The sequence below is a fragment of the Sturnus vulgaris genome, chromosome 1, assembly GCF_052056855.1.
Source record: "Sturnus vulgaris isolate bStuVul1 chromosome 1, bStuVul1.hap1, whole genome shotgun sequence".
Lineage (NCBI taxonomy): Eukaryota > Metazoa > Chordata > Aves > Passeriformes > Sturnidae > Sturnus > Sturnus vulgaris.
In genome coordinates, this window is record NC_142243.1 from 106,267,275 (window position 1) to 106,287,431 (window position 20,157).

The 20,157-nt window shown below is 38.9% G+C and overlaps 1 protein-coding gene across 9 annotated transcripts in view; it reads right to left on the reverse strand.

Moving 5' to 3' along the window:
* PTPRM (protein tyrosine phosphatase receptor type M) overlaps positions 1-20,157 on the reverse strand; it is a 439,008-nt gene that overhangs the window by 220,820 nt on the left and 198,031 nt on the right. The window lies entirely within an intron of this gene.

The following is a 20,157-nucleotide window of genomic DNA, read 5'->3' on the forward strand; positions in this document are numbered from 1 at the left end:
TTCATCTCCAGAAATAGAGATCCCCTTTTCTCCTCGGGGAGAAGGATCCTTAACAGAGGCGCTTTTGGTCAACAATCTATCAAATGGAACATTCCAATGCCCCCATGTCTGTCTCCATGGTTTATATGAATATTCAGTGCAGTATCAGTTCATCCCTACAACTTTAAAAAAGGATTTTCATCCAACCTTCATAGCATCTTCTAATTATCCTTCCATCTAAAGAAACTTAGCTCTTCTATTCTTTTTTTCCTCTAACTCACAGGAGAACTGAAAGTCTGCAAGTCTTATCTGAGCATTGAAAGACTTAATATCTCACACGGAGAATACAAGGCTGTAGCCAATGCTGGAGCTGTGCCAGGATCTCAGAACACTCTGGCTGAGCTAGAAAGGGCTGGCCCAAGCTAGAAAACTGCAGCCCTGCTGGAAAGGGGGAGGAGGGGAACAGCTGGGACCTCACTCAGCCTTCCTGGGTCTCAGCTACAGCATGCACTGTCCATGGCCACCTGTCCTCCCTGCCGGGCCATGCCAGCTCCCCAGACAGGGGCCTGGCCCTGTCCATGGCCACCTCTCCTCCCTGCCGGGCCATGCCAGCCCCCCAGACGGGCCCGGCCCTGCCCCCTGCCAGGCCCGCAGTGGAGCCAGGCTGGGCCGATGTGACCTGCACTGCTGCCTGAAGAGAAAAAGAGCATTTTTTCCGGATCACTTCCTTCAAAATGTGTGTTCACGGAGCGAACTAACTTTCTCCCATTGGTATCTCAGGCTGTCAATAACCAAACCAGTCTCCAATTGGTCCCGTCAACTCACAGAGGAAATTCTCATAGAGAAAAACCTCTCTGACTCTGCCCTCCCCCAGGTGTAACCAGCATACTGAGTTGCCACATGACTGCTTTACACTGTCATTATTGCCCTTTTCTATCACTTCTCCATCATTTTTTAACACAGCATGCCATCATCTGCTGATCTTACAGAGACACATTTAGGCAGACGTGCACCTCCACAAGTGTGACACTCTTCAGAAGCTGGCACAGACTTTCAGACCAATTTAGACAGAATGCAGATCAGATGCTGCTCATATTAGAGAAGATGCAGGCAACACAAAGGAAGCTGAAGGCCCGAGGAATTATTTTTGTGGCCACCTGACATATCTCTTTCACACATTTATCATGACACAGAACTGTGTTCAGTGAAAGTAAAACCATCTGGTTTCATGGGTCAATACATAAACTTTCAGATATATTAAGGAATGGTGCTGGTGGATGGCTCATAATTAAGCATATTCATGAGAAAAACATACACAATTTGACCACATACTATAAACAGGGGTAATTGAATTAATGTAACACACACTCTTCTATTCACTGCTCAAAAAATGGGAACCCAGGAGAACATTATAAACATTTAGAAGTTATAGTGTGAGGGAAAAATCAATTTTTCTAGCCCATTTTCCTAGAAATGGCTGGAATACATCTAGGGCATTGTAAGATGGGTAAACCATTCTCTCCATATGCTAATAAAGTACATGCATTTTTTACAGTGCCTCAATCACCTTCTGGTTGTGACTAGTATGGCAAAGCACACACTGTTGCTCTGCTGTGTGACAGATCAGCATGCTCAAACTCCTTACATTTTATGGTACAGCTGCCTGAGTTACCCCTAAAGCCAACCAGAGAAAAGATAAACCATTGTGCAAATTAGTGAAGGTTTCAGCTGTTCAATACCTGCCCTGAAAGTAGAAGCCCAGGGACTGTTTATTATGTTGCACAAAAGGATAAATGGGCAATGCTGCTTCACAAATCAGTCAGAATAAGATGTAGCAGCGTGTTCTGGTTATCACTGTGGGCTATCGCCACTGACAAATCACATTATTTCAGAGCTGTTACGTACAGCAGAGGTAGCTAAACTGGGGATTGAAAACAGAACCTAGATGGAACCTAGATGACAGGACAACACGGTCATATAAATCTACATAGAAGAGAAAATGACACCAATCAATGTTACTCATCTAAAAAGTGTATTTACCATTCTTTCTAATCTGACATGTGCAATCAACCTTAACCAAATGATGTACAGTGAGATCAGTTCTGACAAATAACTCTCAAATGTATAAATCTGATAAATGAATCAGATTCTCTGTAACAACTGGTAAAAAAAACCTTTGAGCTTACATACATGCCAAAGGGGAACAGAATATTCTGTCTTCCTACTACACTATTATGTGCTAGCTATATAAACATGTAAGTACTGTAAAGTTGATAAGATCATCTGTTTAATTTGTGACAAGACTCACTTCCTGAAAGAATCTCCTACGTATTTGCCACTCAGTCTGGATACATGTCCTCATGTTAGGTCCATCCTCAGGAATTTTATACGAGCTTCATCCAAACCTGAGTAGTTACTAGCTACTGAGTAATTTGTTTTTTCAGCCACAATCTCAAATGTCATCTTTGTCTGTGATACTGTCACTAACTAGAACACTTGGCTTCAGTATCAGTTGCAACATTCAACTATACATAGTATTTTATAAATTAAAGTTTTTGAAAAGTACCTACAATAAGAGGATACACTCTTGAATTATTGGTTGAATATACTCAACCTTTTTTGCCTGCTGTATCTAGAAAATACTTCAAGAAATCCCACACATTGCTCTCTCTCTGGCAGATATCTCTGAATTTTTCTGTGACAGGTCAAGAAGTTATTTACCACCAGTCTTCTTTGCTATGCCAATCCCCATAAAAATCGAACATAAGAAACGATGCTTGCTGAGGAAGGGAATTTATATATTGTTATTTTGAAGCATGAAACACAGAAGAAACCAGCCCATATTGTTTCTGATACAGTTTTAGTAAGGAAATAAAGTGCCAGTGGAGGAGGAAGGAGAACATCAGGGCAAAGGGGCTGTACTGGATGGTAAACTGCTTCAAAGTTAGTTCTTTTTAAGATTTAACATAGTCCTAAGATTCCCACAAAAACGTATATGCCTAGGAATTTGGTATCTGCCTCAATACAGAAATATATGATCTACCAACAAAAAGAAGATGGATAAACAAACATAAGCATGGCATGAAGAAGAAAATAAGAAAATAAATATGCTTTTGTGTAATGTTTATCACGTATCAATCAACTCTGTGTTATTTCCTTTAAACAATGCTTTATTTCCACGCATGATCTTGAGCCTGTTTTGTTTATTTTCTTTCTCTAGTTCTAAAGATTAAACATTTATCAGGACTACATTTCCCTCCGTTGCCTCCAGCACCCCTTGCTTTAAACACTACACGTCACTTTGAATTTGGCTATGTCCTTTTGCATCCTTCCCCTCCTCTAAACTTGGTCCTGTCAAATGGATTAAAGAACCTGTGCATTTACGCCAGAACCATAACTGACATGGAAGAACACAAAGCAGCCATCAAATATTCAGGTAAGAAGAGGTTATGGGAGGTTGCTAAAGTACCTGTGAACATGAGCAAAGGAGAGGGCCAGGACTAGATTAGAGCTTCACTGGTCCAAGACAGGCAGTTGCTTTTCTGTTGAGACAGAACCAGATCCTTCTGCAGAGATCACTCAGGAGCTCTGGATCACAGTTTTACCACACAACTCACGGAAAACACAGTACAAGTGCACCACATACAAGATGGTGTGACAAATTACGGAACTGCATATGACAGCAATTAAACAAATCTGAAAACTATATAATTCTACCACCAATGACTTGGGATTCAAAGTCCATTAAGCATTGGTTTTTTTCCAGTTGAACTGAACTAATGGCAAGTAATTCCTATGCTGAAAAAGGTTATACACCAAGTAATAAAAAACAAGTACAGTCACTATTTGTAAGTTATTCTAATTTGAATTTATAAATTGATGACATCTGTTATAAATCATTCAGTTTTCATTGCCAACTTTGCCCTGTCTTTATCACAATTATGAAACTGAAAAATTTGGGATAGTAAGTTACACAGAGTTTGTGAAGTGCTCAGAGTTTGCAAAGTTTTAATCTTTCAGTGTGCTTTTCCTAACAAAACTGGGAAGAGAGTAAAGAGGAAGCAAAAAATCATAAAATCCAAACCTGTAAAAAGCAAAAAGCGCCTTCAATAGCTCAAAATCAGCAGTTCCCAGAGCTTTAGGTCAATGAATAGCTACAGAGATGTCCTTATTTAAAAATGAAAATAAAGTTTTAAAGCAGTTTAATTTTAGAAAACAGGAAATATTCAGAAAGATATAAACCATACATTTTAAGTATCAAAATTTGCATTTGCATGATAGAAAATATAAGCTCTTATTGTAACTCATAATTGAACCAAATGAGAAGGTGACAATAGAAGAGCTGCTGCTTTTGAAATTTCAGAATGGTGTAGGGGTCATCTACTATAATCTTGAATTATGATGATGCTTATTTTTTTGTCAGTAATCTACATGCAAATAAAAATGGTTTGTTGGATTTAGTATATATATGCACACAACATCTAGAAATATTCATATAATGTATAACCAACTTAAACTAGAAATTTCTTGACAACTGAGCATCTGGTTTATGTTTATTTAAGCCTGTCAGTAGCACAGCTGCATTTTCAACTGCTTCTGTAGCAACAAATAATTTCATTGTCTTGTAATAAGGATTGTGATATTCAGAACTCCATTTCCAATAGGTAATTTACAAAAACAGAAAGCAGTTATTAATAATATATTACAAATATTAACTAATATTGCTGTACTAGATCATAGAATCATAGAGTTGGAAGGGACTCACAAAGATCATCTAGTTCCTGGCCCTGCAGACAACACCCCAATAGTCACACCATGTGCCTGAGAGCATTGTCCAAATGCTTCTTGAACTCTGTCAGGCTGGTGCTGTCACCACTTCCCTGGGGAGCTGTTCCAGTGCCCAGCCACCTTCTCTATAGAACTTTTTCCTGATATCCAACTTCCCCACACACAGCTTCAGGCCATTCCCTTGGGTCCTGTCACAGGTCAGCACAGAGCAGAGATCAGTGCCTGCCCCTCCTCTTCCCCTCAAGAGGAACTTGCAACTGCAATGAGTTCTGTCCTCAGTGTTTTCTTCTCCAGGCTGCATAGACCAAGAAATCCCAGGTGTTTCCCTTATGGCTTCCCCTCCAGGCCCATTCCATCCTTGTGGCCCTCCTTTGGACACTCTCTGGTAGCTCAGTATATCTTTCTTACACTGCGGTGCCCAAAACTGCACACAGCACTCGAGGGCACCAGAGCAGAGTGATGGAAACACTCCCATGAGGTTTTCCTGACTGGATCTCAAGGTAAACCACATAGACAAAATGGAAAAAAAAGTCACAGAAAGACCAAAAACAAGAGACTTGAAGTTCACAAAAGCTTGTTTGCCAGATCCAATCCATCAGCTGAAGTCCGTGTGGATCACTAGCATCCACAGTGATAAGTGTTAGTGGAACGATCCCTGTACTGGAGAATTTGAAACCTCAGCACTATTTCTGACTTAGGTACTAGTCACTGTAAGATCATAGAAATCTCATTCAATACCTCCAATAACTAAATATAATAATAACTAAATGAATAACTAAATCCTCTGTTTGCAAAGTACTTTGATATTTACAGAACCATAAAATAGAATCATAGAAATGTGAAGTTCGGAAAAGACCTTTAATATCACTGAGCCCAACCATTAACTACAGCACTGCCAAGCCCACCACTAAATATCATCCTCGAGTGCCACATCTACATGTCTTCTAAGTACCTCTGGGGATGGTATCTCCACTGCTTCCTGGGGCTGCCTTTTCCAAGGCTTGACAATCCTTTCCTCAATTTTTTCTTTTCCTGATATCCAATATAAACCTTCCCTGGAGCAACATGAAGTCATTACCTCTTGTCCAGTCATTTGTTACCTGAGAGGCTTGTTTCAGGTAAGTGTAAGGAGTGATAATGTTTTCACTGAGCCTCTTTTTCTCAAGGCTAAATAACATCAGTTTCCTCAGTTGCTCCTCCTAAGATATGTGCTCTAGACTTCACCAGCTTCACTGGTGTTACACTGGAAGGAGACATTGTATACTCTTTTTCAGTATTCTCTGAAAGCTGAAAGAACAGCAACATGAAGGTCAGGGTATCTCCAGCTATTCCACTCCTGAGGGCACTTACCAACCCATACAACTGTGCGATTTTTGTTCCTCCAATTCTCAACTCCAACCCTGAAACAGGAAGTTAGAGGAGAAGGTGTGTCTGGTTTTGGAAAGTCTAGTTCGGGGCACTAAACTGGGGAGAACTTTTCCTAAACCATTAAACAAGTGAGTTAGGATGGTGTCCTGGATGCAGCTGCCCAGGTGTTGGCAGAGGGGCCGTAGGGCAGCCGCTGTGAGGAGATGCCAGGCTCCAGCTGCCTTCAGCCAACACACTGTAGGGCATGGCTCTGAGGATGGGTAAAACACAAATGTCTTTGTTTCTCAATACTCAAGTCTATTTCAAATCACAAAAAATCATATTCTTCCCGAGTCTGTTTTGTGTCTGATGGTGATTGGCAAGAGATCTACTTCTCTTTACCGTGACCCATGACCTTTTCCATCCTATTCTGTCCCTCGTCTTGGAGAGGAGGGGCACTGAGAGAGCAACGGGCAGCCAGAGCCAGCCAAGGTCAGCCCACCACAGATTAGTTTGGTATTTTGAGTATTTTCAGTTGCATTCAGGTATACTGAGTGTTCCCTGAATGTTCCCAGGCCTCCACAGATAGCAGCCTAAAACAGACAAGAGATTTTGCACTATAGAAATTTTTTTTGTGTTTAATTTTTGATGAATTCACACTGCATTAAGTATTGGAGCAGAAAGCAATTGTTTTAAATTGTATCAGCACTAGCAGCATGTAACCATGGTAATTAAAGCAATATTATTTTTTAAAATTATAAAAGACTACTCAAGACATAAGAAAAGGAAGTACCCAAGAAAGAACATCTTTCTTCCGATAACTACAGCTCGTTAAGTCTGGAAAATTATTAAGACACAGACATTTTTTACTCTTGCTAAACAATTAGTTAGATATGCCACAGAGTAATGATTTTAATTAAGAATTAAATTAAACAGGAGTTTCCATGGACAGAACTTTCAAAAAGCCTTAAAGCAAATTACTGTTAGATGTCTGAGAATATTTTGACTAGAATTTTTCCTTCCCTTTGTTCAAATGATGATTTTACTACCTTAATTCATATTTACAAGTATTCTAATATAAGAGTGGTTCCTAACTGGTAAAATAACACACCACCAAAACAATAAAAAAAAAAAAATCATTCTTTTACTAGTTAAAGTAGAGGGTGCTCACATGACAGCTCAGAATTATGTAAATTCCCTTCAGCCCTTTCACTGAACTGAGTTGAACATCTAGTACTATCATGAAGAATACAGGTAAACAGGGGTTGGAGGGACTGGTCCCTCATACTGCAGTCCCTGCTTATGACAGAAGGAAAAAGTCCGCAGGCAACAGCAAGGAACCACTTCAGTGCTAATTTTTATAATAATGTTTAGCAGGGTACAAAACCATTTTTGATTTAACTCACTGATCTGAAACTTCCAACATTGGCTTCTGCCAATAACACCAAAGATAAATTCTTGGAAGTGTTACAGTTGTTCAATATGGCAAGACGATCTCTGGAGAAAATCTGGTTTCAATTCTGAGCTAAAATAAGAGAAGAAAAATGTTTCTGCAAAGTCAAGTGTAATTTTCTCTCTGAATTCATGAGTGAATTCAGCCACTGCACAGCCATGACATGTGGCTGTCATTGCAAAACTTCTGTAGCCCAATGCATTGAAGAAACACCTGCAAGTTGAGAAGACATGTATCCTCTGCCCTTTCCAGCATGCTGCAGAACAGCAATTCCCACAGCATCATGTGTAGGTGCACAGGACTCTTGTATGGGGGACCCTACCTACAGCAAGGAGACCTGAAAAGCTCCCAGACATACCTGAGGCTCATTAGTGAAAGCAAGTTAGCAAAGGCCTTAAGTTTTGCCTTAGTTGAACAGGAGTGTGGATGACATAGTCCTGGTAGGTGAAAATGGTTAACACAGACAAGTCTCACATGCTCTCAAGTTTCCCATCAAATATCGAATTGTCACCCAAAGTCAAAAATACGACAGCTCCACTAGCACCAAGAGACTGGAGCATTTAAGTTCCTATCAATATTCAGGATGATATCCAGGGTTGTGTTTGAGAATGCAAATGCCCTGAGAGAGATGTTCACCACAACACTATCGTGTCCCTGTGCATACACCCAATATTAGGACATGCTTTATGTCTTACATGAATCCCAAGAACTTCCATCCTTGCTGTCTCATCTTCTGAGTGACAGGTGTAGTAAAAGCTGCTGGGTTGGTTTTCTTCATTTCTCTCCACTGCCCATGGCAAAATGTAGCAGTAAGTGGAGATTGGAAGAGAGGCTTCAGCTATTCTCAGCTGCCTACAGGAAGGGTGGGGGGACCCACGGCAGGCACTGATATAATCGGATAATGAGGGACTTCAAGGATGCTGGAAACCTTTGGTTATTCCTATAGCATGCAGAGATGTTTAGCTAAATCTTCAAGTTAACCAGACTCCCTGATAAGAAGCAGAAGTGCCAAATGTTTCATAAGAAAGTCTCTTCTTGGTACGAGTTGACTGCTAAGCTTAGCAAATTCAGGGCATATGAAAAAGCATCTAAATAAAGACAAAGGTTGATTATTTGAATCAGGCTTTGGCTCAGAATGTCACCTGTCATTGAAGGAAAGTACTACATGTCAATGCTGTAGGTGAAAGACAAAACCAGGTAGTGTTTTTACATGCTGTGCAATGCCACCTCACATATTTGTAAGAGGGCTTTAAAACCACAAACAAAAAGCTTAAAATCTGCACCTATTATTATGGTGATTTTACTTTCTAGCAGAGGGAAGTCTAAAGCATGCATTTTTACACCTCTATGCCAAATCACTTATCCAAATTTTCTTTAGAAAAATTTGCACTAACAAGATTAAAAACACACAGAAGAAGTTAGATACAACTGGCAGTACAAACCCTAGGAGGCTTCTGGCAGCTTCATAGGCATTAATCATGGTCCATACAAAAGCAATCCCCATGAATTCACATAATAATAATTCCATCTACGGTTTTCAAAGGCATGAACAAATGACTCAAGATTCAATCCGGTTGTTTATGATGTTGCTAGAATCTCTTGATAAAGGTAAAGCCTAATGTTTGTAACTATAGCCACATTATTTTTTACAATATGTTCAGCAGGTCATACGATTACCTACATGACTGCATGTTGTTGGAACAATTTTGCTCTCAGTGCAACTGAAAAGCTATTTAAAATTAAAACAAATAAACCCATTTGATTCAAAAGAATTTGCAACTCATTTCAGTTCTTATAAACAGAAATAGTTCTACATAATCATCAGGAAAAGTATCTCTTAAGTCAAGAGAGAAACATATGGACAACAAAATGAATATAGCAATACTATGGAGACAAAAGAAGTATGTGCAGGACGGCTGTTCTATATATACACAAGGTATTTTATTTTTGCCTAAGGCAATGTCTGGAATATCCTGAAATAAAATTCCTAGTAGTTGGTTTAAACTTTCTCAATTTATTTTAAGGAAGAATGAAGAAGAGCATCTGAAACATTCTGAAGGCAGTCTACCAAAACCACTGACTAATAAGAGAGCTTTCCATATAACAACCACCAATCATTATAAAGATCACTGTACATTCAAATGCCATTATGAAAACATAACAGGCACAAACATGCCTGACAGTATCACAGACATCATTAAAAATGCCAAATTCCTTTATTTAATTGCAAAAATGAAATAATTTTATTGTTTCTCAATAAAGCTGCAGAATTGCACAAACAATGCTGGTATCCATTTCAACTCCCTCGTGGTTATTTTGTGTTTGCCTTAAATATTACATTTAGGTTTAGATGTAGCTGTTTGTCTCACCAGGACAGAAATTCAGCAGTTATCTGCAGATACACTCCTGTGTAAATATATTTTTATACGCATTTCAGTCTGGCAGTCCATATGGTAACACTAATGATTACTGCTTCACTTTAAAATACATCCACATATCCAAGATTCAAGTAAAGCCATGTCAGTACATTCATTTTTACCTTGAACCTAACTATTAAGTAATATCAAAAAAGGTGTATTTTAAAATGTAGTATCATTTGCTTTCTTGAAAACAGACAAAATAGTTCATAAATAGCTGGCCTTTTAGTTTAAAGAGCAGCAGATCATTGTAGAAGTTGTGGAAAGAAAGTAGAAAAAATTCTCACACCACATGAAGATGCAAACTGGAGAAGAGCAAAGAGAGAGTGCTGTCAGGACTTAGGTCAGAACAGCAAAACATTCTTTCTAGCAAAAGCACGATTTCACAAACAACAGGATCCCTGTTCTTGACTCCCATCAAGTTTATGGCTGTGATCTCATATGAGATGTTTATTAATAACCATGTCTGGTAAAAAAACTGAGCTCTCCGTGTGACAGCTGGTCTAGAGAACTGTTCTAAGTCACTGCAGATCACAGCCAGTCCTTGGCAGTCCAGGCACAACTGGCCAGAAAAGCTGCAATGGCAGGAAAAGACATTCCCAAGTACTGGGGAGGGAGGGGCAGCTTACACTGCTTTCAGCACTTAAAGGAGAGCATCCTTGCTTTTGAGCAGATCTTAAACAGCAGCAAAGACAAGGCTGAAGTTTAAGGAATGGAAGCTGCAGGCAACATTCCAGAGGAGAAAAAAGTTTTCTATACAGAAGAATCATGAAAAATTAGAAGAAAAAAAAAGAACTTTAATTACCACCTTTACTTAGCAATTATTGCAATCAGAGAAGTATATTGATACCACAATCTATAGATTCGTTATGATGTGAATGGTCATTGCATTTCACTTTGAGCTTATTTTTCTAGATAAAATATTTTTTCAATAATGTTGTGGAAATAGAAAATGTAACTTGTATAATGTAGTATCTGAGACGGAAGAAGAGCTCAAGTCCTTTGCATAAATCAAACATTCACAGCTTGAGGCATAAGGCAAAAGGGAGCTAATAATTTTTAAGGTTTCCTTTCCTCTTGCAACTAACTATACTTTCTAAAACGTACCCAATTCACTCGCATCCAAAACAAAAACAACTTCATTAGATAGCTAATGGCTCACCTTGTGACCACAGGCTAACATTCCAATCTTGCATTATAGTAAAACACTGCCCATAGCAAAACACCCTCTGTCATTTTTGGTCGGGCAGCCTGATGCCTAATGTACACATCCAGGGGCAGAATCGGCCATGTGAGTGCAAACAAAATAAATCTATCCTTTCAACAAAAGACAAATTGCAATGCTACAAAGCTAAGCCAAGTATACTGCCTAGGGTATCTGCAAGGCGCTTGCAGACTGCTCACCTGCTAGTTGTAAAGTAAGAAGATGGAAGACTAGAGGTTCTTGTGCTACACTGATACAGCAGACCTGAGGCAACTGAATCTTAAAAAAACCCACTGCATTTCAAACATTTTTCAATTAATTTCATTTTTTTTGTTAAGCACATATTTTCACTTACTCTTTTCACTCCACATGAGGGTTCTTTAATGTTTCATACCAGTATCTTGTGTGATTACACACAGTCAGGATCCACTGTCATTAATTATTTGATGACTATATAGATCTCAGAAAATGAAGTTTCTACGATTTTTGTGGTATGTTTTGGATATTTTGTAAAATCCTAAAAGTACACAAAGAATGGCTTATGCCTTAAAAAATAGCTAAGTATAGCCTGTGATACAGAACAGCACTATATTTGAGCAACACTTTCCTTCAAAATAATGCACAAACATCTAATATGTGGTGACAAAAGCCTTGACCATACAGTTTCTAGTTTATCGACTAATTTCTGTGTTTTCAGGAGTAATACAATTTGGCTATGCTATTATGCATCATTGGTTTATTTTTTCAATAAAACTATGAAGGCATTTCCTATCTAATGAAAGCATTTACTACAGTGCCCATCTCCAGGAATAACGAGAAGCCTGCACAGATCTACCTTCCCCTTGTTGAAGAAATAATGTTGGCAGGTGATTTAGTCTGCAAACGCAATAAGGAGACATCTCCACCTGGGAAAACATTTTCTCCAGCCCTCACAAGCTTTGCTGACTTGCCTTCTTTGACAAGTTGGTGACTCCCAGCAAATGGATTCATAGTAGATTTGTTGCTAATAATATTTCTGGCTTGTAAATGCTCCCACGTCATGTTTTGGTAACTCTGTCAGGAGACCAACTGTAACCCAAGGATTTGGAATGCATGCAGCACAGGCCTCAAAAACCCATATGGCAACTAAGTTGTTATGATTGTCAAGCAATGAGCCTGTCCTACCAGACTGATGACAAATTTAGTCTTACAATCTGTCATGACATTTTCCTGGAGTAATTCAATTTCTGTGAACAAGACAGTTTTCCTTGGTCATTTTCCTGCAAGGTAGAAGGCTGGCAAAAAGGAGCACATTTGTTCAGCTCTTAATATCCACTCAGAGATGAAATATCAGATCCACATTTATCCACTGGGCAAAAGATTTAATCGACGTGAATCATACGGCTTCCACATGTGATAAAAGATGGGACATTAACTTTACAGATCACCCTACTGGAAAATGAAACAGCAATGAACAAAGAATGCTGAAGTCTCAGATTTCATGATGGATGTCTAGGTTGTCCAGGGAGTCTAAGATCCTAACTGGAGTATTATCACTGCTTGCAGCTAATGCCATAAAGCTACAATAATTGAACACAGTATTCATTCCCCATGCCCAATCTTTGCTTTGCATGTATTTATCAGGAAAAGGCAATTTCTGGAATACACTGATTTCTTTCTAGAAGGAAATATAAGCATATTCTCTCTTTTCAGTCTATTGCAGAGCTTCCCCCAGAAGTCCACTGCCTACTAATGATACCCAGAAATACAAGATGAGAATTGCTAAAAAGCCTCATGGCTTTATTTTCAGCTAGGGTACTATTATGAAATAAAATAATTATGAAATAAGGTGAATCAAAGGCCTAACTGAAGGTCTGTATGATAACACAACATCTTCTAATTTATTTGCAATTTAGATGAGGAAAGCAGGCAATAGTTTCAGGTTCATTTAAAAGACAGGGATGGAGTAACTCCTGGTCCCAGGCCAGTTCTTTTTCTCAGACACGTGGAGTCTCAGGCAGAGAGCAGCTCTGCACATATATTACATCTTCCTTTGCTTTTAAAAGAAGAATTCTGCTAAAATATCCTGACTTTGTGGTTTAGTTAATAAAAGGATATAATTAGGATTAGAGGTCAAGCGTGCTGCAAGTGCACAGACATGCTGGTTTTAAGTGGGGAGCATGACTGGCATCTTCTAACTGCTCATAGAGAAATAGCATGGTGTTGCTATACCCCACAATTTGTAGATGAGAGTTGTAGCAGCTGCTGATGCATCTGGCAGTACTGGGAACTGGTAGTGATAGAGTGGCTCCTGTTGCCACAAGAGGAGAGAGGAAGTGAGACTTGGCAAGTGACAGAAAAGGCAGCTCCAAAGGTAATCAGCTGCCAGTGTAGTGTGAGAAGCTGACCTACAATGACCACTGTTACTTGGAGCCAGACCTGAACTCTCCACATTACTAGAGCTGCAAAGACCTACAGAATTTGGAGACCTTTTTCCAAAATGATGCCATAATTTCTGTATTAGCATAATTATAAACAATACTTTTCATCAGCCATTGTGTCTTCAGCATGTTATCTGAACTGTTTCCAAAGATTAGGAGGTGTAAGTAATAGCAAAGATGTTCTATTCGGCCTCTTCCTCTCTGTAAAAATGCTCCCTGGTAGACATGTAAAATTGAAACAGTACAGGAAAACAGACTGCAGAATCAGAGCCTTCTTATACACTAGAGGAAAGCTTCCTACTTAATTTAATATAACACTTGTTCTTATCTTTGATTGCAAATTACATGTTTAGAACTTTTTTCTGTTAGTGCTTGTGGATTTGACGAAGAAATGTGTTCAGATTTATCCTATCTGTGTTCTCCTTTTCTGTCTCTCAACATTTTTTTAATCGTGGAGTATTTGTTTGCATGACCACATAGCTCTGGTTCTCTTTCAAGTAGTAATTGTTAGGAACATTGAAACACAATGCAGTGCTTTCCTTATGCCATAATTAAACAAATTCAGCTCTCAGAACACAATACAGAAGAGACTGACTGAAGTAGAGAGAACGCATTTTGTATTCTTAATTGCAGCTTGAAAGGAAAGAGAGGAAAAAGGGATGTAAGATAAAACCAAAAATAGATGAACATATTATTGAAGGAATAAAGCTCATAAGTGAGAACCACTGTTTCTAACTTTTTCATTAGTTTCTGACATACTGTATTTGACAGAATTATTGCTCTGCTTGCTGACTTAATCCGCTCTTCTCCAGATACTGACAGCAATGTCACTGTCAAACTTGACACCTGTTTTTCATGTCCAAACATTGATTCTCCATCTCAAAGCCAACGTATTTCATAAGACTGAACTGTTACCAGCAAAATATTGATTAGACTGAAATCCCTACTTGTAAATTTAAAGCCCTAATTTCCAGTAGTATCCTTCATTTCATCTGTTATCTTCAAGCAGACGAAGATGTAAAGGAGTTACTAACATGTCTCAAGCAAAAAGTGAGCTAGTCTCTCATTTATTTATTAAAGTTTAATGAAAACAATGAATAAATAATTACTTCTATATAATTGGAGAGAAAAAAAAGAACAAAACCAAAAACGAACAAGCACCTGTTTAGAACACGACAGCAGAAAACTCAGAATTATAAGCCACAGACTTTACAGTTAAGTAATAACATAGGCAGAAGTCCACAAGGAAAAAGCACATTTCTTCTAGGTGCAAAGCAAGAAAGAGGCTAAAACACCCCAACATCAATCCCCCTTTAAGACCCTGTACACTCAGCCTGACATTACCAAAGTCAGTTCTCTCCATCTCTGTTGTACTATCAAAACATGACTTCAGTCTCTGGGTTTCTGAAACCAGTTATGTTATCCTGGGTAAATTACATCCTCTCTGGCATCCACATTTCTCATAGTGCATCTGAAGTAGCAGAATCACCTTCTGCCATTTGTGCTTTAATCTGATATGTGCTTTTTTCAGTTTGTCATGCATTGTTTTATTACATCTACCCTCCTCATCACTCGGAGATACTAATTTTCCCTACATATTTCCGGAGCCAAGAGCCTTCCAATTCCCTCCTCATTCACTAAGCTTGCACTAATTATTTTCTTTGTCTCCATTCCTCACCTTGGCCTTTGACTGCTCTTACTGTGATTCCATGTTTTCTTTCCACTGCCTTTTTTGTGACCATTTTAATATTCTGCCCCTCAACACTTTTTCCTGCTGCTCTTCAGGGCCATGATGGTGTTAGTTAGCTACTGTGGAAACAAATCACAGCACTCTCCTGTAAAAGGGTCTGCAACAAGCACTATGCTTTATCATTTCAGCAGGTGCCTTATTTCACATGGACAAGTTGAACTTGGACCTGTAACCCTATGACCACTAAAGAAGAGGGTCAGGAGCAGCTTTTTAAAATGCAGAGCAATTTGTCAAAGCAGCCTACGAATAAGAGCTCTTCTGAGCGTTAGAAACACATAAGGACACTTTCCAACAGACAGTGCACCTCTGAGATGAACAAGGCTGCTGGGAGATCAAGAGTACCTTTTCTTCTTACTAGCCTTATTAAAACATTTTTTGCTTCTTTAGTTACAAATCATTACCAACTGTATATTGAAAAAACAAATGAAACATTTTCATAAGGAACAAAAAGTAATCTGTGTTTCTAAAAATTATACTGTTGTGATTTAATTGATTCAAAATGCATTAAAGAGACCAAATTAAGGATCAGAAGTATGACTTCCTTTTCACCCAAACCTCTGGTTTTGCTCATTACAGCTGAACAAGGAAATGCATGTGAATGTACACGTGAATGTACATTGTGTGAATCTTGCAAGTAGCAAACACGGACTTGTGAAATTTATAATGACTTGTGAGATTATTTTCATGAAACTTATATTCCAGAAGAATATGAAGTCTCAATATCACAATGCCAAGAACAGAGGAATACATTTCTTACAATGCATGACATAAGCACCCCGCTTAGTGGATGAGGGTAAGGCTGGGGATGTTGTCTGCCTAGACTTTTCTGAAGTCTCTGACTTCCCCACTCCATTCTCCTGGAGAAACTGGCTACTCATTGCTTGGATGGATGCACTGTTTGCTGGCTGGATAGCCAGGCCCAGGGAATGGTGGTGAAGGGATCTACATCCAGGCAGAAAGGCTCTACAGAGGGATCTCAACATGCTGCATTGACGGTCTAAGGCCATCTGGATGGTGTTCAACAAGCTGAAGTCCCTGGTCCTGCACTTGGGTCACAACATCCTAGACAGTGCTACAGGCTGAGGGAAGAGTGGCTGGAAAGCATTCTCTTGGAAAAGGACCTGGAAGTGCTGGCTGAGAGCAGCTGAACATAAGCCAGTATGTTCCCAGGTGGCCAAGAAGGACAAAGGCATCCTGGCCTGCATCAGAAGTAGTGTGGCCAGTAGGACTAGAGCAGTGATCGTCCCCCTGTACTTGGCATTGGTGAGGCCACACTTCGAGTGCTGTGTTAAGTCTTGGGCCCCTGAAGTGCTGGAGTGTGTCCAGAGAAGTGCAATGGAGCTGAGGAAGGGTCTGGAGCACAAGGCTTATGAGGAGCAGCTGAGGGAGCTGCAGTTCTTTAGCCTGGAGAAAAGAAGGCTTATTGCTCTCTACAACTTCTTGAAAGGAGGTTGGAGCTAGATAGGTATTACCCTCTTCTCCCAGGTAACAAGTGATTGAACAAGAGGAAATGGCTTCGAGTTGCTCTAAGAGAGGTTTAGATTGGATATTAGGAGAAAATTCTTCATGGAAAATGTTGTCTAGCACTGGAAAAGGCTGCGCAGGAAATGGATAGTATTATCATTCCTGGAGGTATTGAGAAGACATGCAGATGTGACACCTGGGGACGTTGTTTAGTGGTGGACTTGGCAGTGCTGAGTTAATGAACTCAATTATCTCAAAGGTCTCTTCCAACTTAAGTGATTCTATGATTCTGTATGATCCCAGAAGCCTCAATCTCTGTCTCCTCCCTTCCTCTAATATTCTTTCTTCTTACTCAAAATAACTAGTTTTACAATGAAAACCCTAATGTAAAGTAAGCCCATGGGATTTATTTAACAAACTTGTGTTGTTTTCAGCTGTACTGATAATGACACAGCTAGGAATGGAAATTCTATATACTGACACTACACTGTTCACGTTGTAAATAAAGTAACTCACTCTTCATTCATTAACCACATACTATCACTGGCAAATGTGAGAGAGAGAAAATGACTATAAGAAAAAATGCTAAATCTTGGCTATTCGTTTATGTCTAGCTCAACAATATCCAGCAGCACCTTTATACAGACAGATTGAAAATTCCTGGAAATCAAGAGGTAATAGATGAGAATTACATGCTGAAACAGCAAACAACAAAAAATCAGGAACTACATAGGCTTCTAGGGAAACAAATATATGTACATTTTTCAAATTATATTCAAGTCATTTACACTGCTGATATTGATACCCATTTCAGGGAGAGAAAAATGTACACTGTTCATTGTGACTGACAGAGTTGTGCCTAAAACCAGAGACGCAGGTCATTACTCCTTCAATTTACAGTGCATAATACAAATTTTGCAAACAGTAAAAACATTATGGTCTGGTTTATTCTGCTGCTCTGGTAACATACTCTGGTTGGCCAGGGTGACATTTTACTTTTGAATAATGCAGAGAATAAATAGCCTAACACAGAAATGATGCACAGGAAAAGATGCTGAGGAGAACTCAGGAAAACTTTCTCTTGGATTGTGTATATTAAGTCTGAAGAGAACACAGATTAATACAGATACATACACAACAAGGTCCAATCTGCTGTAATTTCTCTATACAGAGAATGGAAGGCTTTTGTTTATATCCTACAAAATTCTCATAGGCTACTCAGTTTTGAAAAGCAGATGTTATCTTCTCTGGAGCAAAGATAATGATGGTTAAAGAGTTATCCAAGTTTAGAAAACCATCCTCTGCACTTTCAAACCCTGGAGATGAAAAGGAAACACATGACAGAGCTGGTCAAACCACTAACTACAGATACCTGCAGAGACAGGTGCAGCAGAAGTGTGCAACTGCCATATAAACTATGGTAAAAATAATATCGAAAAGAGGTTTAACAAAAAGGAAAAACGTCCAGTATGGACATCAAGACAACTAAGTATGCAATTTTCCTTTTGTATGAGTATCTACTAAAAAAATCATCTACGACTTTCTGTTTGCCAAAAATGCCCACGTGAGGAGTCAAGATCTTAGCCTGTAGTAGGGAAGGAATAAGTATGGTGAAGGGTAGTTGGATCTAAGCTGGATATTTTCACACCTAGGCCTGTTGGTCATTCTGCTTACTTGAAAATTGACCACCTGGAAAATTTATATGCAAGATCTCAAAAAAAGCAAAAAAAATGCTGAATGTTTTTTTTTTTTTTCCCAAGGCTATTTCTAAAACCCTTAAGGAAGACACATGAAGAATTAAAGGCCTCTGGAACAACTAACTAAACTATGCACAAGAAACAGAACTCTTCCTCACTCCTGCCAAATCAGAAGACAAAAAAGACTTCCTAAAAACACATAACACAGAAAATCAAAAACATTTTATTTCTTTGACAAGGCAATAGGCCTCAAGTTTGGAAGCAGAGTAGTGGATACATATGTTTTGACTTCACTAAGGCCTCTAACACTACTTTGAGTCAAGCTAAGGAGGATTAGCCTAAATAAAGATGTTACATTGTGGACTAAAAGAAAAATCCCACTGGAAAACTGCACTGAAAATGCAGAGATCTGGTATCCTGCCAAAGTGTAGCTGAAAGGCATCTGTCTAGGATCTGTAGCTATTAAAAATTATCACCAGTGGCGTGTGCAACAGCAAAGTTGTGACGATCTTGGCCAAAAAATTCTGGAAAAAAGAGAGGAATAATCCCACTCTACCACCAAACATCATGACACTATTACTTAGAATTGTGAGATGCTGCCATGAGGCAGGACCAATGAATTGCACAAACTTTTAAAAATCATTTTTATTAAGCAGTATTGCATATGAAAAAGGTAACATTGTTGGGGCTACATAGGACTCAACTACAATGCCACGTTCAGGTAGTGGATTACTTTTTCTTTGTGTCTACAGCTGAAAAACTAAAGATTTGCACTGCAGCACAGAAGACTGAGCTAAGGGATTAGAAAAAATTCTAACTGCATCAACTGCTGGAACAGATGGGATGAAGCAATTACAAAATCTAATTCCTTTGAGAACTTTCAGAACGGTAGTCAAAAAGTTGTCACAAAGAACAGAAATACAGCTGACATGCTTTATAACATATTTTCAGACAGGGAAGGAAGAGGAGGCCTTTTGAAAGCCTTTCCATTCTTGGACCCTATGAAAAGCAAACCATGGGGACACACAGAAATGGAAAAATATACTAAACAATTTATTTAGGGTTTGGTTTGGCTTTTTTCTTTTTGGTCATAGATTTTACTAAGACATAGTCAAATATTACTATTGCACCATTATTTTGAAACATAGCTCTCAATTACTAATGTGGTTTGCTTTGGGCAAGCCTCTAGGAAACTCAATTTGACATTGCTTCCTTGAATAAAGTTTCTTAGTAAGGAACACGAGAAATTAAAAAAGAGAACAGAGAGAGCTGCTTTCTTTCCAAGCAGAAGTCTGCCACTAATTGTTCCCTCCCATGCTTGCCTTTCGTGCTATGTATGGACTAAATATCTAAAGCTTCCAGAAATCTAGGCAAAGGAAAGTGTAGCTTCCCCACTGGCAATACCTGACATCAGCATTAGAAAGAAAATGTTACTGACTCCTTTGAGACAGGAGTATGTGTTGAATAGAGAAAACTGAAAGCTCCAGGCTAACAAGTGGAATGCAGCAGTCTCTTCTATACTTTGTGACTGTAGCTTCAGAATTCTATCCAGAAATCAAGTTTTAATTTTGGCATTAAAAAGACCTCACAAAAAAAAAAACCCTAAACCATCATGCATTTGATTGCAATCACAGTGAT